This window comes from Podarcis vaucheri (genome assembly GCF_965113315.1).
Source record: "Podarcis vaucheri genome assembly, chromosome: 12".
Taxonomy (NCBI): domain Eukaryota; kingdom Metazoa; phylum Chordata; class Lepidosauria; order Squamata; family Lacertidae; genus Podarcis; species Podarcis vaucheri.
This window is the reverse complement of record NC_138750.1, coordinates 38,226,163-38,252,464: the sequence shown is the minus strand read 5'-3', so window position 1 is coordinate 38,252,464 and position 26,302 is coordinate 38,226,163. Positions and strand designations below refer to the sequence as shown.

Sequence of the window (26,302 nt, the reverse complement as noted above, 5' to 3'; positions counted from 1 at the left end):
CCCCATCCACTGAGCACTTAAGACAAAGACTGTAGACAGATTTACAAACCTGGAGAAGTGAGCTCACCGGGGATCCACATCATTCCATTTTGGATAGTAAAATAAACCTAAAAAGTAAACTTGGCCAGAACCAAACATGCAGTGCTAACTGGCTTTTGTGGCATTTGCAAAGCCAATTCCTTCCACCCTGGCCATCTTAGCTGTGGAAAGTGCTGGCTTGCTGGCTCCTGTGGCAGTCATGAAGCCACTTTCCTGCTTTGTCCTTTTTTTTTTTTTCTTTTTTTTTTTTGAGGATTTGTTTGTGAGTTTGGTTTTGCATTTCTTTAAGCCTTCAGAAACCCCATCAAAGGTCTAGGGGGAAAGGCTCATCTTTACCTGGCACCAAAAATATGTCAGTGAAGACACCTTGAAGACCTTACTAGGGAGAGCATTCCATAGACATGGAGCCACAGTTTAAAAGGCCGTCTCCCTTGTCATCACCCTCGGACCCTTCCGCAGAGGAGGGATCCAGGTAAGAACCTCAGGTGCATTACCAGCACCACCCTGGAGTGGACCTATGATCTTAATACTGGCTTCTTCTTTTTTAAAAAAAATGATATTTATTACTTTTTCAACATTTTCAACACAACACTACAAACAAAAAAAGAAAAGAGAAAGTACAATACAAATACAATACAAAAACGCTACATGGACTAACAAAACAAAGCAAAAACAAACAAAAACAATTTAAAAACACCTCAAACATTTTCAATATCTTATATTTCATTCACTTATTTCCAGCGACCTCCTCACACCTCCCTTTTTGTATTCCACTTCTATTAATTGTTTCAGTGATTCCTTTCCATCTTACTCTGTTTTCTATCCTATAATTATGTTAACACATTCTTGCCTTATTTTTCCTTTAATTTTCTATTAATCTATTTATACTTAATTCCTTATAACATTTCTACTAAAGCCATATAACTTCATTCCAACATTTTTCTAACATTCCTTAATTTTACAATATTTCTATAAATAGTCTTTAAACTTTTTTTCCAATCTTCTTCCACCGACTCTACTCCCTGGTCTCGGATCTTGCCAGTAATTTCCGCCAATTCCATATAGTCCATCAACTTCGTCTGCCATTGTCCAACACTTCAGTGCTTTCAAGAAGCAGCCATTCTCTCAGCCAGCAAAAAGCAAATGGTTCACAACGAAATTTAAAGGTCTGGCAGGGCAGGTCCACCTCCTTCTTTGGCATCCATCAATATCTTAAGTTTTACTCGAGGCATCCTGCCCTGCCAAACAACTCTAGAAACATCCCTCTGCCACCTCCTGAAACAATCCATCCCATCCAAAGCTTGCAATGTTTGAAACAAAAGCAACATCCCCAGCAACACAGCAGCCCTCATCCCCACCACAGTAACTCGGCCCAACAGTAACAGCTTCTGATTTGTCCATATTTCCAAATCCCCCTTCTCTTCAATCCAACATCCTTCACAGTTATCCTTAAACAGATTCACATTTTTGGCGGTCATACTAACCCCCAAATGCCTCTCTTTCTCAACCGATGTTAGTCCTGTCGCCTCCTGAAACTCTGTCAAGCTTTCCTTTTCCAGTTCAGATAGGGCTCTGGTCCTCAAATTCATCTGTTCTTCTTTAAGTTCAATCATAACGAATGTCAGCTTATGTTCATCAGGTTGTCTTTGTATGGATGGGACTCTCCTCTCCAGTTGTATTGCTTTAGATTCAGCAGCAAGGGTTTTTTCCCTGACTTCATCTGCAGTTTGCCGTATCAGAGTAGATTCCTGTGTTAATTTCTGGGTGGTTTCTGAATTGGTATTCACCTTTTGTCCCAAGTTATTTAAACTTTCTATGATTAAGTCAATTTCAATATTTGCAGCATCCATTTTCACATTTATCACGTCTGTTTTCTTGTGAAGTTGTTCCAGCGAATCGTTTATTTTCAATAATGCAGCCACTAAGGCCTCTTCTGTCGACATCCCGTCTGTTTTTTCCTTTCCATATGCCATAACACTTAAGAGATTCAAGGTCAATTCCAAAGTCTCAGAATTTTTTATCTTGCAGGTGGAAATTCCCCTAGCCCAGCTCCTGTAAAATAACCAATTTCAAAAGCTTCCACTAGTTTCTATTTGTATCGGTCAGTATGTCCTCTTTTAAACACAGTTTCAATAATCCAAAGTTAGTTTCAATTTTCAGTTACTTTCCTCCTTTTTTTTGAAAACAACCGGAGACAGTAGAAACAATGTATTCTCTTGTTTAGCTACCTGTCAATGAACGTTCTAAACGCTGTCAATGGACGTTCCAAAAAACATCAATCCTGCTAGCAGCCCATTTCCAGGGTCAGAGCGGCGGTATTTTAACTCTCTTAACTCTCTCCTACGGGCATATTCAGTCCACCACTTCCCCCCCTCTTCTCCTGTCTCCAAAAAGGGGAGGTTTCGTTCTTTACCGATGGAAATTTAATCTTTTACTAAAGGCTTTCCAAGACTTTTGCTTGCAGCCTCCTTGCTTCAGTTTATCTACAAAAGGGGGAGGCGGACTTCCTGTATTGAACCTCCCCATTTCGATGCCAGATTAAACCTCCCCATTTCGATGCCAGAGTTTGTAGGGCAGCAGTTGAAGAAGGAGCAAAAAGGGTTTTCTTGTGTGTGTGTGTTTCTTGGTGGCTGATTAGCTGTTTTCCCTGTGTAAAGGTCAGAGGGGGCAGGGTTTCTGTTGAGGCAGGGGATTAGCTGTGGGAGGAGCTTATCAGAGTTTGTAGGGCAGCAGTTGAAGAAGGAGCAAAAAGGGTTTTCTTGTGTGTGTGTGTTTCTTGGTGGCTGATTAGCTGTTTTCCCTGTGTAAAGGTCAGAGGGGGCAGGGTTTCTGTTGAGGCAGGGGATTAGCTGTGGGAGGAGCTTATCAGAGTTTGTAGGGCAGCGGCGCGCGCAGTTATACCCATCTTTTAGATTTAGGGGAGCTAGTCTCAAACGTTTGTTGGGGGAGACCTAGGGTTTTTTTGTGGGGGAAGTTATTTGTCCTGTCTTCAAGCTTTTTATGATGGAGGACCTCTGTAGCCACCCCCAACAACACGATCTCATGATGGAAGGGGAGGGAACAGCTGCAGTCGCCTGCGATTCCTGCGCAATGTTTGCCATCTTGCCAAAGGTTGCAGGCAGCTTTACCTGCAGCAATTGCATGTTGATTGCCCTATTAAAAGACAAAGTCCAGCAACTGGAGGAACGTGTAGCTACGCTCCAAAGAATTAGAGAGCTGGAGCTCTTCTTGGAAGCAACAGAGCACACCGTCCCCACCAAGGAGGAGACAGGGGACTCCCCTGAGAAGGAGGCTTGTTCACCAACACAGGAGCCAGATATATGGAGAAACGTGACTCAAAGAAGTAGGAGGCCCAGGGTCCACTCTGATTGTCTAGAAATACACAATCGCTTTGAGGTCCTCTCCCCTAGCATGGAAGACGAAGAGCAGACTCCATTTGAGGATCTCTCCCTCATTACAGTCGATCAGGTATATGAAGACGAGCAGCAAAGTCAGTCCTCAGGGAATGTGCAGGTGACCTTGGAACGGACAGCTCACGGAAGAACCCCGACCAAACCCAAGAGGAGGCGTGTAGTGGTGATAGGGGATTCCCTACTGAGGGGAACAGAAGCAGTGATCTGTGGGCCTGACAAGATGTCTCGGGAAGTGTGCTGTCTCCCCGGGGCTAAGATCCAAGATGTAACTGAACGACTGCAAGGAATCATAAAACCCACTGACGAATACCCCTTCCTCTTGGTTCATGTGGGAACCAATGACACTGCAAGCAATAGCCTCCAGAAGATCAAAAGAGACTACGAGGCTCTCGGCAGGAAATTGAAGCAACTAAATGCACAAATTGTCATCTCGTCTGTCCTCCCAGTTGAACGACGTGGCCCAGGGAGAGAGGGGAAAATAGTGGAAGTGAACAGCTGGCTTCGCAAATGGTGTAAACAGGAACGGTTTGGATTCTTAGATCACGGACTGCAGTTTCTTGAAGATGGACTTCTGGCAAGCGATGGGCTGCACCTCACAACGGTTGGGAGAAATGTTTTTGCCAAAAATCTCAGAAACCTCATCAGGAGGGCTTTAAACTGACTAATGTGGGGGAGGGAGACAGTGCTCCTGAAGGTAGGAGTCTATCAATTGATGAAGATGATCATCCAAATGTCATAGACCAAATGGAGCAAACAGCACGCGGACCTAGTGGTGGGAGGAAAAAATCCTTAAATAAGAGACACGGGGGAATGATTAATGGACTTCAATGTCTGTACACTAATGCGCAAAGCATGGGAAATAAACAAGATGAGCTTGAGCTCTTGGTACAGCAAACTAAATATGACATAATAGGCATCACTGAAACCTGGTGGGATAAGTCCCACGATTGGAATGTAATAATGGGGGGATACAATCTATTTCAGAGAAACAGACCAGACAAGAAAGGAGGAGGAGTGGCGTTATATGTCAGGGATGTGTATACCTGTGAAGAGATCCAAGATTTAGAACCTCAAAGCCAAAGTGAGAGCATTTGGGTCAAAATTAAGGGAGAGAAGAATAACAGAGACCTCATTGTGGGAGTTTACTATAGATCCCCAAGCCAAACGGAGGACATAGATGATGCCTTCCTGGAACAGATGGCCAAGCATGCAAAAGGAAGGGAGATAGTAGTAATGGGGGACTTCAATTACCCGGATATTTGTTGGACGTCAAACTCAGCCAAGAGCATAAGGTCAAACAGATTCCTCACTGGCCTTGCAGACAACTTCATTGTCCAGAAAGTGGGAGAAGCAACAAGAGGAACAGCCATTTTAGATCTGGTCCTAACCAATGTTGATGACCTGGTTAGTGGGGTAGATGTGGAAGGATCATTAGGCGCGAGTGACCATGCTCTTCTGAAGTTTACTATACAGCGGAAAGGAGCAGCCAAGCATACTAGGACTCAATTTCTTGACTTTAAGAAAGCCGACTTCATAAAACTTAGGGAAGTGCTGGGTGAGATCCCATGGACAGCAATACTTAAAGGAAAGGGAGTTCATGATGGCTGGGAGTTTGTTAAGAGGGAGATAGTAAAAGCACAACGACAGGCAATACCAATGAGACGGAAACATGGAAGGTGCCTAAAGAAGCCAGGGTGGCTATCTAAAGAACTTTTAACTGAATTAAGATTAAAAAAGGATGTGTACAAAAAATGGAAAAGGGGGGAAACCACCAAAGAGGAATTCAAACAAATAGCCAGCACGTGTAGACACAAAGTCAGAAAAGCTAAAGCACAGAATGAACTCAGGCTTGCTAGAGAGGTTAAAAGCAACAAAAAAGGCTTTTATGGGTATGCTCGTAGCAAAAGGAAGAACAAAGAAACTGTGGGGTCACTCAGAGGAGAAGATGGTGAAATGCAAACAGGGGACACAGAAAGGGCTGAACTACTCAATGCCTTCTTTGCCTCAGTCTTCTCCGATAAAGAAAACAATGCCCGACCTGAAGAATTTGGAGCAAATGATTCAGCAAAGGAAACACAGCCCAGAATAACTAAGGATATAGTACAAGAATATTTGGCTAGTTTAGATGTATTCAAGTCTCCAGGGCCAGATGAACTGCATCCAAGAGTATTAAAAGAACTGGCAGATGTGATCTCAGAACCACTGGCAGTCATCTTTGAGAATTCCTGGAGAACAGGCGAAGTCCCGGCAGACTGGAGGAGGGCAAATGTTGTCCCTATTTTCAAAAAGGGGAAAAGAGAGGACCCAAATAATTACCGCCCAGTCAGTCTGACATCAATACCAGGGAAGATTCTGGAGCAGATCATTAAGCAAACAGTCTGTGAGCACCTAGAAAGGAATGCTGTGATCACCAATAGTCAGCATGGATTTCTGAAAAATAAGTCATGTCAGACTAACCTGATCTCGTTTTTTGACAGAATTACAAGCCTGGTAGATGAAGGGAACGCAGTGGATGTAGCCTACCTTGATTTCAGCAAGGCATTTGACAAGGTGCCCCATGATATTCTTGCAAAGAAGCTGGTAAAATGCGGTCTTGACTATGCTACCACTCAGTGGATTTGTAACTGGCTGACTGACCGAACCCAAAGGGTGCTCATCAATGGTTCCTCTTCATCCTGGAGAAGAGTGACTAGTGGGGTGCCACAGGGTTCTGTCTTGGGCCCGGTCTTATTCAACATCTTTATCAACGACTTGGATGATGGACTCAAGGGCATCCGGATCAAATTTGCAGATGACACCAAACTGGGAGGGGTGGCTAACACCCCAGAGGACAGGATCACACTTCAAAATGACCTTGACAGATTAGAGAACTGGGCAAAAATAAACAAGATGAATTTTAACAGGGAGAAATGTAAAGTATTGCACTTGGGCAAAAAAAATGAGAGGCACAAATACAAGATGGGTGACACCTGGCTTGAGAGCAGTACATGTGAAAAGGATCTAGGAGTCTTGGTTGACCACAAACTTGACATGAGCCAACAGTGTGACGCGGCAGCTAAAAAAGCCAATGCAATTCTGGGCTGCATCAATAGGAGTATAGCATCTAGATCAAGGGAAGTAATAGTGCCACTGTATTCTGCTCTGGTCAGACCACACCTGGAGTACTGTGTCCAGTTCTGGGCACCACAATTCAAGAGGGACACTGACAAACTGGAACGTGTCCAGAGGAGGGCAACCAAAATGGTCAAAGGCCTGGAAACGATGCCTTATGAGGAACGGCTAAGGGAGCTGGGCATGTTTAGCCTGCAGAAGAGGAGGTTAAGGGGTGATATGATAGCCATGTTCAAATATATAAAAGGATGTCACATAGAGGAGGGAGAAAGGTTGTTTTCTGCTGCTCCAGAGAAGCGGACACGGAGCAATGGATCCAAACTACAAGAAAGAAGATTCCACCTAAACATTAGGAAGAACTTCCTGACAGTAAGAGCTGTTCGACAGTGGAATTTGCTGCCAAGGAGTGTGGTGGAGTCTCCTACTTTGGAGGTCTTTAAGCAGAGGCTTGACAACCATATGTCAGGAGTGCTCTGATGGTGTTTCCTGCTTGGCAGGGGGTTGGACTCGATGGCCCTTGTGGTCTCTTCCAACTCTATGATTCTATGATTCTATGATTCTATGATTCTAAACGTTTAAAAATCCAATTCTTCCCAATTCAGCTCTACTCACGGGTAATTACTTTAGAGTCAAATTGTCCACAGGAAAAAGTCAGTGCTCTCTGACAACAGCTATTCGGCTTCGCTCCATGGAAGAAGCAGACGATTCGAAGCTCCGCGCCGCTCACCCCACATCGCTCCAGATCCCTGAAACCGGGTTTCCCCGCGAGTAGGGGAGGCGCAAAAGGTGCCCGCCGTATCCCACGTTCACAGGCTTCTCCCGCCTGTGATTTTTACGGGTCTCCGCCTTCGCCGTGGCAGACAGACCCAAATTCCCACGGGGCAAATTCCTCCCGATCAGAGGAACTCTGCCATTGCCGGAGGCACCAACCCGGAAGTCTAATACTGGCTTTTTCCTGTGCTGTCTCTTTACTAGACATCTAAGTTTCCCAAAGCAACCGCAAAATTGTGTGCTTACTCTGTCTCTGCAATCGGACCTAACTGTGAGCAAGGCGGTGGCTTTTCCAAAGGCAGGAATAGGAAATGGCTGGATAAGGACCAATAAATTAAAGATGGATCTTGACAAGATGGAAGCAGTGTGGGCAGGTGGTTCTCAGATCCATAAAATCCATAAAATTGTGCTCTCCCTGAAAGTGTATACATTCTGAGGTTGTCAGTCAGGTGTCCCCAGTGGACCAAGGTGCATGGATATTAAGCATACAAAACGTAAAATGCAATAGAAGGGATACAATTCTTTGCACAGAAAACCCCTAGTGCCATTTGCTGCAAAAATGTAAAGAAAATAATTTAATGACTGTGGGAAACTGAGGAGAGCAACTCTCATTGCTTACTCATTCATCTGCCTCTATGATAATCACTTCTTTCTTACCGGTCATATGAGCAGAGGACTATGTGATCAAAATTGGTTTAAAGTCTCTGCAAGAAGAAAATAATAAAACTACAAATTCCCATCACATTGTGCTCCTTTCTGCAAGTCTAAGGAAATGGCAAATACTAAAAAATATATTTTGTTGGCTAGCATACCTGTGTTCAGACTGTATGCTTACAGATTTAATGCTGACATTGAGATAGAAACAGCTTAAAAACAGCACTGCATGACCTTAAAAGTTTGGGTGTTGATGTTCTGCCAAGGGGCAGAGGCTCTTTTTGGATTCAGAGCATAATGAAATGGGCTGAAGGCTAAAGATTTAATTAAACAGCCCAAAGGAAACAGCAAAGCATTGAAAATAGCTTATGCCCTGTCTCTTTTTGGTTGCTGAAAATCTCACTCAGCAACAGGTGTGACTCTTGAAGTTTGACTGGTACACAGAACTTTCTGGATAGCCTGGATCAAAGTTCCACTAGCAAAGATGTTCTTATGCAGGGGTTACATGATAAGTCACACCTTGTGTTTATGTCACATCTTGAATTGTGGTTATTTAGGCCCCTCCACCAAAGTGAAGGACAAACTAATGTAGGGCAAGCAGCCAACAGAGATAGCTCTAGGACTAGTGGAAACTCCCTAAAGCAGAAATCACCTCGGGACCTTTGCATAAATTTATCTAGAAGGTTGCAATTCCCACACTGTGCTGTTTCAGCATAACTAGACATGTGAAACTCTAACTTTATGGAATAGATACAGAGAAAACAGAATTAAATACTGAAAGACCTTAGGCCCCACGGGATCTCTCGGCACATAAGAAGCATTGTTGTATGTGTCACCTAAGCCTCCTTGAGAGAATAATTGTCTTCTAAAATATAATACAGTTGACTCCCCTGCCCCCCACAAAGGGGGCAATTCCAGGGAAATAAATAATAATAGGAAGAATGAACACAATTAATGTCCTTTCTAATATAATGTTCCATTTTCCTTTCTATTTTGCACATAAAGATTTTGGGATGGGTTGCTTTTTTTAAAAAAAAACTTGACCTTTATGCTAAATATTTTAAATGTAAATGGAATCTTCAATATGTAAAAATAGAAAAAGTTGACTTTCCTTTAAAAGTGGAGAGTTGTTAATTCTCAGTTGCGCAAAATTCTTTCATGGTAAGGTGAAATGGCCTCAGGGGACTCTCTTTTAAGAACTCTGACTACCCAGGATGGAATGATCAAAACTGATTAATGGGCCATTCTCTGAAAAATGGGATGCATCATTTATTACATGAAGCTCCTGTTCTTTCAGGCTCCCAAGCCCCAGGACCTCACAATCTAATGGCGGCTGTGGAGAAAGAATGGAGAGAGGGAAAGGATATTGAGCAGGGCCAACCCTATCATTAGGCAAAGTGAGGCAACTGTCTCAGGTAGCACATGCTGGGGGGTGGGGCGTCTTGCTCGGCAGCAGCACAATAAAGCAAGTCCCCAACTAATTGTAAGGCAAGCTCTGTTGCTGTTCCAGGAAGGAACAAGCTGAAACTGAGCCCATATATAGCAGCAGATGCAAATGCAGGTGCAGCCTAATTGCCAACAGCACCTGTGCCGCAAGAGGCTGCTTTATTTAAAGGGACCCACCCTTCTGCAGTAATCTCTGCAACAGAGTGGGAGAGCCTCAGGTCTTCCTGGGCCTTCTGCAGTGGAGATGTCTGCAGTGATTCTGGTGCTGGCCCTGTCTGTACTTAAGAACATAAGACTAGCGTGCTGAATCAGGCCAACGTACCTCTAGTCCATGTTTCTGTTCTCACAAGGGTCACTCAGGAAACTGGGGAGCAGGACATAATTGCATGAGCACTCTCGCCTCCTGTCGCTTCCAGCTACAGGTATTCAGAAGCACTACTGCCGCCAACTGCGGAGGCAGAGTGTAGCTGTCATGGCTAGTAGCCATTGACAGCCCACACCTCTATGCTTCCCCTTCAGGTTCTGCCCACTTTCACCTCTAGACCTACCTGTCACTGGTGTGTGTCCTTCAGAAGGTTGCCCATGAGGGGGGAAGGCTAAAAAAGAAAGGTTCCACACCCTATATGACATTAGCTGTGGTTTATCTACCAATATATTCCACAAGCATTTCAGAGGAGATCCATAGACCCTGATTCAGAGAGAGCGTTAATCCTCCAGGCACTTCATACAGTGTCAGTACATCATATATCATCAGCATCAGCATCGTGTCTGGTATTTTTAAAGAAAACTGTCCCTCCCCCAGAGGTGCTTAGATTCTGTATTTCCACAAGAAACAAAGAAACAAAAAAGGGTGAGAATGGAAGGAAGAGAATAAAGTAACAAGGGATGACTATGACTCAGGCTGTTTTCACATGTGAGACTGGATTGTCCCTTTTAGGTTCCCATCTTATCTCTGCTCCAGAAGGAAAAACAAGAGAAGAGAAGCATTTGTGATGCAAATAAGCATTCCGGCTAAGGCAGGATTTTACATTCGCATTGCAAACCTAATTGAAGCAAGAGCTACTTTAAGGGTTGTGTGTGTGTCAAGGAGCAAACTATCAAGGCCGTCCAAATGAAGACCGTGGAGTTAAGGCAGTGTTTCCCAACCGGTGTTCCGCGGCACACTAGTGTGCCGTGAGACGTTGCCTCGTGTGCCGTGGGAGGGAGGCGGGCGAGGTGGGCGGCGAGAGGCGGGGCGGCGGCGGCGAGGAGAGGCCGCCCAGCGCGGGGCTCTCGCCGTCTGCCTGCCTGGCTGCCTGCGTGGCACTGACGTCACGGGGCTGTAATGTGCCCCACATAGGCACACGCGGGGCAGCGAGCTCCCTCCCTCCCACATCCCATCGCCGTTCGCTTCGGCCGGCCTACTGGGCTGTCGCAGGCGGAAGGCCTACGCATGCGCAAGGTTTTCGCGCCTTCGGGATTCCCTTCACACCTTCCTCCTCCCGGGTCCTTGAGAGCGCGGGAAGCGGCAGCGCGAGACCGGCGTTGAGCCTGGTAGGTATTGCGCTTGCCAAGGCAGTCATTTGGGAAATGAAAACTTGCAAAGCAAGCAACCAGTTCAATCTGAAGTACGTGTATGCTTAATATCCTGTATCTGAAACCTGTTCTGCCCCCTCCCCCACACTTGGTGCCATTTTCATCTACACATGCAGCAGAGTAAGTTGACCCAGAATAGTACCAATTCAGATGGCAGATGGGAGAATGACAGTGCTGAATGCTTTCCCATGTAGAACAGTCCCTGCAAATAAAAACCTAGCATATTTGGAAGAGGGATGCTAGCCTAACCATTACCTTCTATGCTGTTACTATTTTTTATTTTTTTTTTACATAAGTAAAAAGTGACCTTTCCCCATCTGGCATGGTGGTGTGCCTCGAGATTTTTTTCATGAAACAAGTGTGCCTTTGCCCAAAAAAGGTTGGGAAACACTGAGTTAAGGGAAAGGCTGGCTGGTAAGGGTGAGTTTTAAAGAGCAATTTGAAAGGACAGAGGTGAAGAGAGCATAGAGCAGGCTGAAGCTGGTAGAGTTGGAAGAGTGAAGGTCACAAGCAGGGTTATAACAAAAGAAAATGGTAAGATTTGACTGGGGGAGGCCATAGAAACCTCAGAAGGTGACAATCAGGAGGTTTTGTCGAATTAAGGAAGAGATGGGCAGTTGGTGTATGGATCTGAGATGGTCTGACTGTAAAGAGAGGTGAATCATTTCAGTCAGAGTTGCAGGTAGGTCTGAAAGGACTAAGGGATCAACTTGCGGAGGGAGCTTTTTATTGGGATCACTGCAGGGATGGAGGGGTGATTTAACCTTTTCTTCTCTTTGCTGCAGTCCAAAGGGGAAAAAAATCCCTCCTCTGAAAGTGCTATTTGCATTAGGAGGAAATCCCCTGTGTGGGAGCAGGACAAGCAATGCCAAGTGCTCTCAATGGTCTTGGCAGCTGACCCCCCAGTTGTAAATCTGGGGAGAATGTAAGGGGAATGCGGAGGGCAAAGATGGAGGGTCAAAGGAAACAGCCTGGCATGTGCCATAGCAGCATAAAAGGCAGCTGTTCTTGGCTGGAAGCGAGATAGGACAGAGGATCTAAGGAAAGATAAAAAGAATGCAAGCATAAGGGAAGGTGGGAGGAGATAATTGTTCAGATAAGGAACAGAGAGGAAGCTGAAGGAAACAAAGGAGTTCAAAGGAGGAGGGCTGGGCAGAAATCACTGTGTGAAGTTTGAGATTAACTTGAACATTTGTTTAGAGACAACATGAGAAACCTTGTAATGAGTTGGATCCTGATTTTTCTCGAAAGTGAGGGATCCACCAGGAGCACTCTGAAGTAAGAGCATGTTCTGAGGGTCTGATGGGTCCCATTATAAAGGGGAAAATTACATCACCCACTGGCACTAGTGCTTTCAGTTTACTGTATCCGGAAAGCTTAAATTAGGCCAGCTTTGTCAAGACAGAGCTAAGCAAAGCATAGATGAAGCAGAACGTTGGGTGTGGGAGTTGTCTTTATTCAGCAGGATTTATACACTGCTTATAAAAAAACAAAACTTTTATCAGTGGTTTGCATTAAATTGTGCAAAACACTTGTACCAATACCAATAACCCCAAAAATTAAAATGAAGTTGATCTAGATAAAACCCGCAGTTAAGAATAATAATAAAATTACATGTTGTAGGCTTTCCTAAACAAAATGGTTTTTAGCAGGTGTCCAAAAACAATACAGAGAGGCACTTGCCTTGTATTTAGAGGTATGGCGTTTGTAAGAGTAGTTCCTGCCACATTGAATGATGGATTCTTTGCAAGTGCAGAACAAACATTATGCAGAAGTTGTGAAAGTGCCAGCTCCATTGGATTTGGGAGTGGGTACTGTAGGAAAACGCCCTGGGGTGCACCTGCAGCTCCCGAACTCCGAGCATTCTCTGGTATGCGCAGCTCTGGAAAAGGCATTTCCCTTCTTCTCCAGTGCGCTTCAGCAACATATATCAAATGATATATGCACACTAATCTTCTGGCATAACACAGCAAGAAGCGTGAGGCATCGTAGAGCTAATCTACATATTTATTTACACACTATGTACAGTGTACAGACAAAGGAATCATGGCGTCCTCTCTCTCCAGCTCCGAGAGAAGAAACAGGAACAAGTAAAAGCAAAAGTACAGTACATACAGCGGAAGAGATAAGACTGTCTTCCATTCCCACACTCTTCCCAGACAGACATGTGATTTACACCAATCTCATGTGCAGCATCGGAGTCAAGAAATACTAACGGGTACACTTCAAGCAGCAGTCAGGAATATGCACGTCTGTTCACAGTATACACAGTGTGTTTACTATTATATGTGTGCAAAAATGCTCTAAGAGAATGGCAACAATGCTACTTTTTTTTCAATCTTAAGAACATAAGAAGAACCTGCTGGATGAGGCCAATGGCCCATCTAGTACGGCGTCCTGTTCTCACAGTGGCCAGCCAGATGCCTGTGAGAAACCCACAAGCAGGATTTGGGCACAAAAACCCTCTCTCCTCCTGTGGTTTCCAGCAACCGGTATTCAGAAGCATTACTGCCTCTGTGGAAGCAGAAGAGAGCTAGCATGACTAGCAGCCTTAGATAGCCCTCTCCTCCATGAATTTGGCTAATCCTCTTTTAAAGCCATCTAGGTTGGTGGCCATCACAAGACTCCTATGGAAGCAAGTGCCACAAACTTTTACATCACCTCTTATTCCCCACATGATGTGGCCACACCTGCACTACACTATGATACCTTGTTAACAGTCATGGCTTCCCCTCCTCCCCGCGCCCCCAAATCCTGGAACCTGTGGTTTGTTAAGGGAGTTGAGAGTTGTTAGGAGACTCCTGTTCCAATTGCATAGTGACAATTCCCAGAGTTCCCCAGAAAGAGGGATTGATTGTAGCTCTGCGAGGAGAATAGAGACTTCCTAACAACTCTCAGCACCCTTAATAAGCTACAGTTCTCAGTACAGTGGTACCTCAGGTTAAGTACTTAATTCGTTCCGGAGGTCCGTTCTTAACCTGAAACTGTTCTTAACCTGAAGCACCACTTTAGCTAATGGGGCCTCCTGCTGCTGCCGCGCCACCGGAGCCCAATTTCTGTTCTTATCCTGAAGCAAAGTTCTTAACCTGAAGCACTATTTCTGGGTTAGCGGAGTGTGTAACCTGAAGCGTATGTAACCCAAGGTACCACTGCATTCTTTAGGGGGAGGAATGAATGCAAAGCGGCATTACAGTTTTTTAAAAGGCATGGCGCAGATGCAACCACATTATTTTATAATGACATTCCATTTACAACAGTTAGGAAAACCCATTTGTATATTCTGACAAGAAAAAAAACCCTCTTCCTAATAAAAGAGGATAGCTAATAAATATTAAAGGGCTTCTTTCTAGAATTTTCCAGGAAATAAATTGTTATATGCCAAACACAAATGAATGAATGCAAGATTAGAAACTTCAAATCCCTTAGAGAATTATAGATTTGCCTTAGGGTGTTTCAGGAAAAGCAAAAAGAGGTGCCAGTGTGAGACCTTATTGTAGTTTGAGGGAGGGAAATTACGAAAGGAGTTCTCTCATATATACAGACTTTCTTCTGCCTTTTTCTCCCCATGTCACTCACTGAGATTTAAAGAGTAAAACAGTGGAGTTCATTTTTCTTTGCTTTTGAGGCATCACAATGACCATTAGCAGCTAAGAGAATGTGACCTTTACAGAACTCGTACAGGAAATGTTACTGCAGAGAACATACAGTCGTTCTGTGAACATAAAGTCAAAAGGGAACAGCTCTTAAAGCGCAATAACATACAGCTCAATCCATTCCATTCACTGGCAAAAGATTTGATAATATGCTGTAAAAACCTGGTTCACTTTAAAACATAGCTAGATATGCAAGGCTTGAGGCCTCTTCAAACAACCATTCGATGTGAGGGAGCCATGGAAATGCTTGAAAATTCCATGCATGCCAGTTCCCGCTCTCATTGCCAGTAAATCATGTGAATGTTGCTGAAAAGGAACGTTTACAGAAAAAAAAACCACCACCACCCGCTTGGCAAGGAACTGTGTAAGTGGTGCACCCCCCCCAAAAAAAAAAAAACAACCCTCAACATTTTAGCACAGTAGCCACATTAGGAATTACCTAGGCCAACCCCTAGATACGCCTCTGACATTTTATAATAAAGGGCACCAAGGTCTAGAGCGGCAGAGAAAATCAACAGTAAATTGGACTGTAAAAAGGGTGGCTCCATTTAAAGATACTGGTGTTGGCACCTATAGTCCATGACTGCCATTTCTCTGCAATTTTCGCTTACCCGCCCGCCAATCACATACCATTAATGAAATCGTCTTGGTCTCTTTAAATTATTTCTTTTGTATTCTGCTCTCACATACCTTCCACTCCTATACACTTGGAAGAAATGCAATCCAGCAACAGAAAGCACTGGGGGATTCCTGCTTCCCTTGCAAAAACACAGAGTAAGAAAAGGATGACTTGACATAGTCCAGAGACTGAGAGTCCCAAGGGAACACTCTGCCTTGAATAGCAGGCTTTCCGGAACCCAAACTATCTCTCAGGGGACCTGCAGTCTATTAGCTTAACAACCAGAGGAAAGCTAGGAAGACCTGCCTTGTGGCTGCTCTAGTCAACAGAGCTACAAGTGGACTTTGATGGAAGTGTCTGGCACAGCTATTAGCCTGGGGAGCAATAGCGTGTGTATATAGAAAGAAGCAATGAGCAGGCTTCGCACAACTCAACTTTCCTCCTAAACTGTGGTGTACCTAGAGATGGACTTTAGGGCCACACTGCCCCAGAGAGGTCCAAATGGCTACCCAAGGGCGACATATTATTGGGGCAACAGCAAGCTCCTGATACCTGGCCATCACAGCCCCTTTTTTCATTCTTATTTCGTTCTACAAGAAAACACTGCTTATTGCTAAGAAAATGTGTTCAGCATCAGGGTGGCAGAAGTAAATTGTCATGTCATTCCTCATGAGCAGGCAGGCCCTGATTCTGTGGGTTTGTGAAAAGGACTCAACAGGTGAGGAAACCTTGCAACAGGTCTGCCCAAATACTAGGAAAAAGCAGGTTCCAAGAAAAATTCAGTAGCTGCTTTCATTTCTGAACAAATGATCAACGGAGAGACAGAACTCTGTAGGTAGTTACATCTAAGGTTCCAGCTAGTTCCCACTGAGCTATGGAGGGAACCACACCCGGCAAGTCTCTTAAAGAAAAAGTCAGTGCATACTACATCCTTACTTGCTGATTAAAGGCATTCTTTGCTAGCACCTAAAGTGTCCCATCTTGTCTTTCTGTCACTCTTTGCCACCTCTTCTCTCTCTCTCTCTCTCTCTCTCCCCTCCCTCTCTGCCACCTCTTCCTCAACCCCAAGCCACTGCCTGAAATTATGCCAAGGGCCACATGGAGCCTTTGGGCTGCAGGTTTCCCTTTCTTGCTATAGACATTTGATGTCAATTGCAACTGAACATTTTCAGGACGCAACAAAAGACTTTCCATTTGCAAAGTAGAAAAATCAGTACATTTTGCAAATTAAGATTAGGTCTATTCTCTTGTGCCCAAGAAGCAAATTAGTAACAGCTCGATTGTACTATATTGGAGGTAATGTTATTTAAATCCTTGAAGCAAAAATGGGATATTAATACAAATACAAACAGGGTTCATTAGTTCATTTCCCCAAGACCTCTGTTAATTTTATTATTATTATTATTATTAGCCTCAGAGATTTATTAAAGGCAGCCACAATATAGGCCACGGAAATCAATATAGAGTATTCTGCTTTGTGATATGCATTAATTGCTTTCATTTACAGTTTTAATTTCTCTGGGAAGGAAGCTCCAATTGGGCATTGCTGGAAAGAAATGCCACTCTTCAATTCATTAAATCTGTACCATTGTATTATTATAGACCAATCTGAGCACAAACTATCCCCAGAATGCTTTGGGGGACACAAGCTTCATTAGAAAAGATAACCCACCACAGTATGATAAACCATAAGGTAGCTATTCTTCCTACCTCAGCACAGATAAAGACCTTACTTTAAACCACTGGCAGATTGGATTTATGCATGATGTTTCCTTTAAACTGCCTTGCTTAATTTAGAAATACATTAAAATACTCATCTGCCAGCTGTGCCGGTTTCAGCTGTACCAAACTGATGATTAGTATCCTCCTGCTATTATTTTCTTCATACAGATTTGGTGGGGGGGGGACTGGGGGGGAAGCATTATAGGATTATATTGTGGAAAGAGGAGAATCAAAAAAAATATTTAATTAAAATATATATATGCTTGTGAATTATCTTGACCATTGACAGCTCTTCTTTAATTAGGCAGATTTGCTAGGGTCGTACTAAGGCAGGTAATTTAAAAAGATTTGGCTTGCCAATCTTATTTGGGGAAAGAGTTTGTCACTGGGACATAGATAATTCTGCTGGCTAACAAAAGCAACAGACAGGAATATCTGAAATGGTCCGAGGACCACATCAGATCACGTATTGCCTTGCATCATATGTAAGGCCTTCTTGGAGGTTCCCCCGGTGGTTAGACGGGCACCCTGTTGGTTTTATGTTTTCATGTATGGTTTTGATGTGCTTCTTATTTATTTTAGTTGGGGGTATTTTAGGAATATGTGGTATTTTCAAGTGCATCCCTAGAACAGACCTGTGTCCACTAAAGCAGAGCACCTTGAAGAAAAAGGCTCTTGACGCCATGTTCTGTTTGTGGGCTTTACATTGACATTCGGTTGGCCACTGTGGGAACAAATTGATGGGATAGGTAGGCCTTTGGTCTGATCTAGCTGATATCTTCTTAGGTTCTTATCTTCTGGGAATGCATCACATTGCCGTTCCAGATTTCACCAAGTCCGTTCTACCGCTTAAGAGCATAGGAAGTTGGCTCAAACTGTTGTGTATAAGAAACCTTTCATGCCTCCAGTCAGCAGAGGGCAGGGTTGAGACTAACAGAGAGTCAGGGGAAATGCACTTTGTGGTTTCTCAATAAACCACCAAGCTCTCCCTCCCTTCTCTTGCACAAGATAGCCAGGAGAAAATAGCTTTGTATCTTGCAGATGTGCCTTAAGTTACAAGCAAGCACAATTTGTGACATCATACAATATCATGACTTGCTGATGGGGCATATTGGTTAAGGCACGAGCCTTAGCTCCCAACAATCTGGTTTTGTGGAGCCATAGTTGTCATGAGATAAGTTTAACTCTGGGCTTAAACTGGCAGGGGTTTGTATTACTGAATATTAATTTTAAATGAGTTGGATGCATGGTTGAATAGAGGAAAAGTGCTGTCTCTGCCCAGAGGGCTCAAGATCTGCAGCAGAGCGACAAAACATAGGTGTGAAAGATGCCACAGTATCCGCTTACCTCACAGCAACCTTGCTTTTCCCTATTGTGAGGGTCTGAGGCACCCAATGAGAATTAATGGGGATAGCACATTCACACCTTCCAGTAATGAAGTGATAGCTGCAATTAGCTTTCAATTACAGTCAAGTGTGATTGTAAAATGTTAACACAATTAGCGGGAGATACGAGTACCATGTCCTAGTAGTATAAAATACATAAATATCATGTTACAGAAAATCATTGTTAGATCATGTAACCTATGCTGAATGCAACCCCCCCAAAGTTGAACACAACTTCTAAAGAAAAAGGTAAGCTCTTGTGTTAGGTGACTGAGGCTCAAACTAGATGCAGAAAAAGCTTACAATGTGAAATTACTGCATTCGCATTTTTCTGTCCCATCACCACTCTCTGTCTCTAGCAAGCAGGGAGCTCAGCTGTGATATTATGGCTTTGATTCATTGTTTTTTGTCTGCATGTTGTAGCACTTTCAGAGGCCCAATGCCTCAGAGTGGATTCAGAGCCAACAGTGGGTGGGACTAGAGTGGACAGGGCCAATCCTTTCATTGTCTCCCTAACCTATCTCTTTTTCTCTCTCTATCTCTTGCTCTCATCCCTTCTCTCTCTCTCTTTCTTTCTCTCTCTCTCTCTCCCACCCACCCACCCACCACAGCCAATGAAATTAGCACAAGGCTCCCAACCCCTGGTCTAGGTCAATTTTCCAGTCTGCCAGCCTCTCTGATTCCCAGGGTTGTTGTGAGGCACTGGGGCCCTTGAAGAAAGCAAAGAATGCAAGAGTGATAATATTACTGTGGAAACTGCCAGCGACATCAAATCTGCCTGCGGTTTGGCAATTCATGTACACTCTGGACAGAAGCTATGAGATAATTTGACATGTTTCGTTTTTCAAACCCATTCTAAAGATGGCTGTTATTTCTTACACGAGGTAAAATTTCTCACAACTGACTTACCAATGCATCCATTATCCTAGAGAGAAAAATCACATTAAAAAAGTCCATTACATTATTTCCAAAGGGCTATTACAAATGTTGTTGTTGTTGTTTAGTCGTTTAGTCGTGTCCGACTCTTCGTGACCCCATGGACCAGAGCACGCCATGCACTTCTGTCCTCCACTGCCTCCCGCAGTTTGATCAAACTCATGCTAGTAGCTTCAAGAACACCATCCAACCATCTCATTCTCTGTCGTCCCCTTCTCCTTGTGCCCTCCATCTTTCCCAACATCAGGGTCTTTTCCAGGGAGTCCTCTCTTCTCATGAGGTGGCCAAAGTATTGGAGCCTCAGCTTCACGATCTGTCCTTCCAGTGAGCACTCAAGGCTGATTTCCTTCAGAATGGAGAGGTTTGATCTTCTTGCAGTCCATGGGACTCTCAAGAGTCTCCTCCAGCACCATAATTCAAAAGCATCAATTCTTCGGCGATCAGCCTTCTTTATGGTCCAGCTCTCACTTCCATACATCACTACTGGGAAAACCATGGCTTTTACTATACGGACCTTTGTTGGCAAGGTGATGTCTCTGCTTTTTAAGATGTTGTCTAGGTTTGCCATCGCCTTTCTCCCAAGGAGCAGGCGTCTTTTAATTTCGTGACTGCTGTCACCATCTGCACTGATCATGGAGCCCAAGAAAGTAAAATCTCTCACTGCCTCCATTTCTTCCCCATCTATTTGCCAGGAGGTGATGGGCCCAGTGGCCATGATCTTCGTTTTTTTGATGTTGAGCTTCAGACCATATTTTGCGCTCTCCTCTTTCACCCTCATTAAAAGGTTCTTTAATTCCTCTTCACTTTCTGCCATCAAGGTTGTGTCATCTGCATATCTGAGGTTGTTGATATTTCTTCCGGCAATCTTAATTCCGGCTTGGGATTCATCCAGCCCAGCCTTTCGCATGATGAATTCTGCATATAAGTTAAATAAGCAGGGAGACAATATACAGCCTTGCCGTACTCCTTTCCCAATTTGGAACCAATCAGTTGTTCCATATCCAGTTCTAACTGTAGCTTCTTGTCCCACATAGAGATTTCGCAGGAGACAGATGAGGTGATCAGGCACTCCCATTTCTTTAAGAACTTGCCATAGTTTGCTGTGGTCAACACAGTCAAAGGCTTTTGCATAGTCAATGAAGCAGAAGTAGATGTCTTTCTGGAACTCTCTGGCTTTCTCCATAATCCAGCGCATGTTTGCAATTTGGTCTCTGGTTCCTCTGCCTCTTCTAAATCCAGCTTGCACTTCTGGGAGTTCTCGGTCCACATACTGCTTGAGCCTTCCTTGTAGAATTTTAAGCATAACCTTGCTAGCATGTGAAATGAGTGAAATTGTGCGGTAGTTGGAGCATTCTTTGGCACTGCCTTTCTTTGGGATTGGAATGTAGACTGATCTTCTCCAATCCTCTGGCCACTGCTGAGTTTTCCAAACTTGCTGGCATATTGAGTGTAGCACCTTAACAGCATCATCTTTTAAAATTTTAAACAGTTCAGCTGGAATACCATCACTTCCACTGGCCTTGTTATTTGCAGTGCTTTCTAAGGCCCATTTGACTTCACTCTCCAGGATGTCTGGCTCAAGGTCAGCAACCACACTACCTGGGGTGTACGAGACATCCATATCTTTCTGGTATAATTCCTCTGTGTATTCTTGCCACCTCTTCTTGATGTCTTCTGCTTCAGTTAGATCTTTACCACTTTTGTCCTTTATTATGGTAATCTTTGTACGAAATGTTCCTTTCATATTTCCGATTTTCTTGAACAGATCTCTGGTTCTTCCCGTTCTGTTGCTTTCCTCTATTTCTTTGCATTGCTCGTTTAAGAAGGCCTTCTTGTCTCTCCTTGCTGTTCTTTGGAAATCTGCATTCAATTTCCTGTATCTTTCACTATCTCCCTCGCATTTTGCTTGCCTTCTCTCCCCCGCTATTTGTTTTTTTTTTTTTGCAAGTAAATTTTTATTCAGAATTTGTAAAAGAAAAAAAAAAGGACAAACAAATACAAAAATAGACATTTTAACATAAATTATTCATCCTATTTTCATGCTATACAAAAAGTAAGCATACAATCATACAAAAAAAATAATATAAGCATTAGGCTCTACTTAGCCTTTGACTTCCCTCCACCCTTTTGGTAAGTATCAAATAAATCCCGGATTGCGTAATTAGTTTATTAAAGTTTATACTTATTAGCTGATAAAGTTTTTCTAATACCGCCAGTTCCTCCTATATATCCGTTCCAATATATTTCCAAAATTTACTCCAATTTTTTTGAAATTTCTGGTCGTCTTGGTCTCGTATTCTGCCTGTTAATCTATCTAGCTCGGCATAGTTAATCATTTTGACCTGCCAGTCACTTACGTTAGGTATATTTTCTGTTTTCCAGTTTTGTGCCAGCATAATTCTTGCGGCTGTGGTGGCATAGAGAAAAATTTTTTTATCTTCATTTTTTATTTCCTTACCCATAATTCCCAGCAAAAAGGCCTCAGGTCTTTTGGGAAAAGTATATTTAAAAACTTTTTTAAGTTCATTATAAATTGCTTCCCAAAAAACCTTCACCTTGTTGCATTGCCACCACATATGGTAGAGGTCTCCCTCCACTTCACCACATTTCCAGCATGTCTTATTTTCTGATCTATAGATTTTAGCTAATTTTGCCGGCGTGAGATACCATCTATAGAGCATTTTCCAGACATTTTCTCTCAAACTCCCCCGCTATTTGTAAGGCCTCGTTGGACAGCCACTTTGCTTTCTTGCATTTCTTTTTCATTGGGATGGTTTTAGTTGCTGCCTCCTGTATAATGTTGCGAGCCTCCATCCATAGTTCTTCAGGCACTCTGTCCAGCAAATCTAAATCCTTAAACCTGTTCCTCACTTCCACTGTGTTCATAAGGGATTTGGTTTAAATTGTATCTTACCTGTCCAGTGGTTTTTCCTACTTTCTTCAGTTTAAGCTTGAATTTTGCTATAAGGAGCTGATGATCTGAGCCACAGTCAGCTCCAGGTCTTGTTTTTGCTGACTGTATAGAGCTTCTCCATCTTTGGCTGCAGAGAATATAATCAATCTGATTTCGATGTTGCCCATCTGGGGATGTCCATGTGTAGAGTCGTCTCTTGTGTTGTTGGAAAAGCGTGTTTGTGATGACCAGCTTGTTCTCTTGACAGAACTCTATTAGCCTTTGCCCTGCTTCGTTTTGATCTCCAAGGCCAAACTTGCCAGTTGTTCCTTTTATCTCTTGATTCCCTACTTTAGCATTCCAATCCCCTATAATGAGAAGAACATCCTTCTTTGGTGTCACTTCGATAAGGTTTTGTAAGTCTTCATAGAACTGGTCAATTTCAGTTTCTTCAGCACCAGTAGTTGGTGCATAAACTTGGATTACTGTGATGTTAAAAGGTCTGCCTTGGATTCGTATCGAGATCATTCTATCATTTTTGAGACTGCATCCCAGTACAGCTTTCGCCACTCTTTTGTTGACTATGAGGGCCACTCCATTTCTCTTACGGGTTTCTTGCCCACAGTAGTAGATATGGTAGTCATCCGAACTGAATTCGCCCATTCCCGTCCATTTTAGCTCACTGATGCCCAGGATGTCAATATTTATTCTTGCCATCTCATTTTTGACCACATCCAACTTACCCAGGTTCATGGTTCTTACATTCCAGGTTCCTATGCAATATTTTTCTTTACAGCATTGGACTTTCCTTTCGCTTCCATGCATATCCACAACTGAGCGTCCTTTCGGCTTTGGCCCAGCCGCTTCATCAGCTCTGGATCTACTTGTACTTGTCCTCCGCTCTTCCCCAGTAGCATGTTGGACACCTTCCGACCTGAGGGGCTCATCTTCCAGTGTCATAACTTTTATATGCCTGTTGTCTTTGTCCATGGAGTTTTCTTGGCAGGGATACTGGAGTGGCTTGCCGATTCCTACTCCAGGTGGATCACGTTTGGTCAAAACTCTCCACTATGACCTGTTCATCTTGGGTGCCCTGCTCGGCGTAGTTCATAGCTTCTCTGAGTTCTTCAAGCCCCTTCGCCACGGCAAGGCAGTGATCCATGAAGGGGGCTATTACAAATAGTAGCTCTTAAATAAGCAGAACACCATCTACAAATATGTAAGATTCAAGATTGCCTGCACATGTCACAACATAAAAATTACAAAAAGGATTGGATCCATACTTAGCCACATAGTAGACCCACTGGAATCAGTGGGAGTTCAATCATGGATAATGTTTGCCATTGATTTCAGTGCTCTAAGCATAACGAAGTCTGGATCCAACACAGATCATCCTCTTTGTATCTTCTTCTGGTATGGTACTAGAAATCTTCCACTCCTCCAGTTTAAATGCACATTTGGTTCAACTTTGAGCCAAATGTGTTGAAAAAAACACTTTTATCCCTGCTGGACCACACTGCACATCTTCCATCTGATTTTTCTTTGTATGCTTTAATACTTATTTTAATTGGCTGTCAGCATTTATTAATCTTCCTATTTTAATGTAATGAGAAAACTTTAAACATGGTTCACTAAAGACTGAACTTCTATGTACCGTGCGTGCTGCGATTTCAATGTGGAGAAGGAACAAACTTGATTATGTTAATATGATAGAGACAGAAAAAGGGAAATATTAAAAAGGAAAGACTATTTCAGTTAATTTTTTTCTGTAACAATTTTCATTACAGGGTGGCTTGTGTCTGAGGACTCTAGATCTATTAAGCAGTGTCAGGGTTTCCCCCTCATTTGGGTGCTGGTGGTTTCAGGGGAGGTATTCAAACAGCCCTTTCACTGAGAAATTACCCATGGTTAACAACAGAGTGTTTGTCTGAGAAAATACAGAGATAAATTCACAGTAAACTGAGGACTGGGATAAATGCAATCAGAACCAGTAATCTCCTAAACTAGGGGTGGCTAACCCACAACTCCATCCCACCCCTCACAGCACATTTTTCTGAAATCCAAGACTTTGGTGGCATCCAATAAAAAATTAAAGTAACCATTGAAACTGCATGGGCAGATACCAATGTCCTGATGAGGATTCAAATTGCCCTCCCCCCAGTCATCTGACTGGTCATTTGAGCAGAGAGCAGGTGATTATCCTCCCTCCTCAGCTGATCCATATGGATCTGAGTGTGCAAGTGTGTGTGAATACAAAAGTTGAGTAAGAGTGTGGGATGTCCATACTCACCATTAGCATTAGGCCTTCAGAGTTTATCAAGGATGAATCTTGTCCTTAGGTCAAGAAAGGTTAGCTGCCACTGTCCTAAACCAATCCTTACCTACCTAATCTCCACTATGCACCACCATCTTCCCTCTCCCTTTTCCAGCTGTCAGATGATAGAACCACCTTCCAAACCATAATTTCATGCTCCCTTCAGCTCCTCCCTCCCATTTACTTTAACATTACATACTCTAAGTGATCTCCTCTCCCTTGCTAGGGTAGGAAACCTCCAACCCACAAGCCAGTCTTCATCCATTAGGAGGTCTATGTTGGCCACAAGACTATTCGCCCATCTGCTGAAATCACTGGGTTTAAAGAGCAACATTGGGTTCTGTGCAAAAGGGCTTTCAAACAGCCCCCTGCTGCACTCTGAAGTACCAACAGATGGGGCTTCAAAGTGCAACATCACTGGCCATCACTTGCATCAGGTGATTGACCCTCAAATTTGGCCCTCCAGGGGTGGCCAGAAAAGATTCCCTATCACATCTAAATACAAGGCAGATGCCTACCTAACCAGTCCCTGAATAGGATCCCCATAGAATCACAGAATTGTAGGGTTGGAAGGGGCCACAAGGGCCATCAAGTTCAATCCCCCTGAAATGCAGAAATCCTTCACCCAATGTGGGGTTCAAACCCACAACATTATACCAGTTGTTGTAGGGTGATATGCCTCAGTAACTTGTTGCTTGCATGGCATGGGCTTTCTTCCTATGTGAGAAAAATTGTACAAAATCTGCACCACAAGTATGAATGAAAAAGAACCTTGGGTATGCAGTAGCTATCTCCATTTCATTTCTTTGCAGTGTCCAATGGTAGGTTGAACCCTTTGCAGATGAGCAAGGTGCTTTTTTCTGTAGGGATCAACAAAGTACTTCATAAACTTTTCTCATATTTTTTTTAAAGCTGTACCATAATGAATGGGGAACAGACCCAGATGCCTTGTATTAGAAGGGAGACTAATGGAAGCTTGGCATAGCAACTAGTGTTTGTTCCTTTATAATCCTTTGGTTTCTGAAAGCTGCTTTATAGGTAGCTTGCTTTGAAGACATTTGGAGCGAACAGCTGCATAATGGAGGTGTGCTCCCAGGAGCACATTAGACCATCAGGCCAGCATCTGCAGTCCCTTTCTGTAGGCTTCTGTGACAGGCTTTGACCTTTTGTTGCAACCGGGCAGCAGACAAAGCAAAATGTGCCTTATGTGCCAGGTGATTTCTGAATTTTCATCTAAAAAAACAAAACCAGTTTAACTACAGTAGACATATTTTTTAAAAAATTGCCTAAAATAAGAGCTTATCAGTTGATTTTACCACCCCAGCCCAAAGAACGTTACTGTATATTTGACTCTGTTCAGTTCTGATTACTGTGTTTTTCTCCAAAAAATGCATACAGAAACAGGTTGAGGAACGTAGTTTATTTATTGTACTGTATTTTAGGGAGAACCTTGATTTTCAGTATTGCGCCATGCAGTTCAAGGCTAACAGGCCTGGAGGAATCCCGAAGGAATTAGTTTAGCCCAGAGGCATTCAAGAAGCTAATAAGTCACTGAATGCCAGCAAAGTTTTGCAAAGGCAAAGTTTCAAAGATTATTCTCCAAAAGGCATCAAACCCCAAGGTAGCAACCCGCCAGGCTGGGAGCCTGTGACAATTGTTTAGCATATATGATAATTAAAATATGTCAAGTTAAAAAAAATATGAAGGTGATGGAACAAAGTCTATAAGTGCACGGCCATTATCCGTCTCTTCTGCTGCATCTAATATTTTT

The 26,302-nt window shown here is 43.3% G+C and overlaps 1 long non-coding RNA gene across 2 annotated transcripts in view; it reads right to left on the bottom strand.

Moving 5' to 3' along the window:
• The window catches only part of LOC309515907, a 163,192-nt gene extending 137,799 nt beyond the window's left edge, over positions 1–25,393 (bottom strand). For both annotated transcript variants that reach the window (XR_014212701.1, XR_014212702.1), the window contains exon 1: positions 25,303–25,393. This is a non-coding gene — a long non-coding RNA (uncharacterized lncRNA). The remainder of the gene's footprint in view (positions 1–25,302) is intronic.
• Between the last annotated feature and the right edge of the window lie 909 nt (positions 25,394–26,302).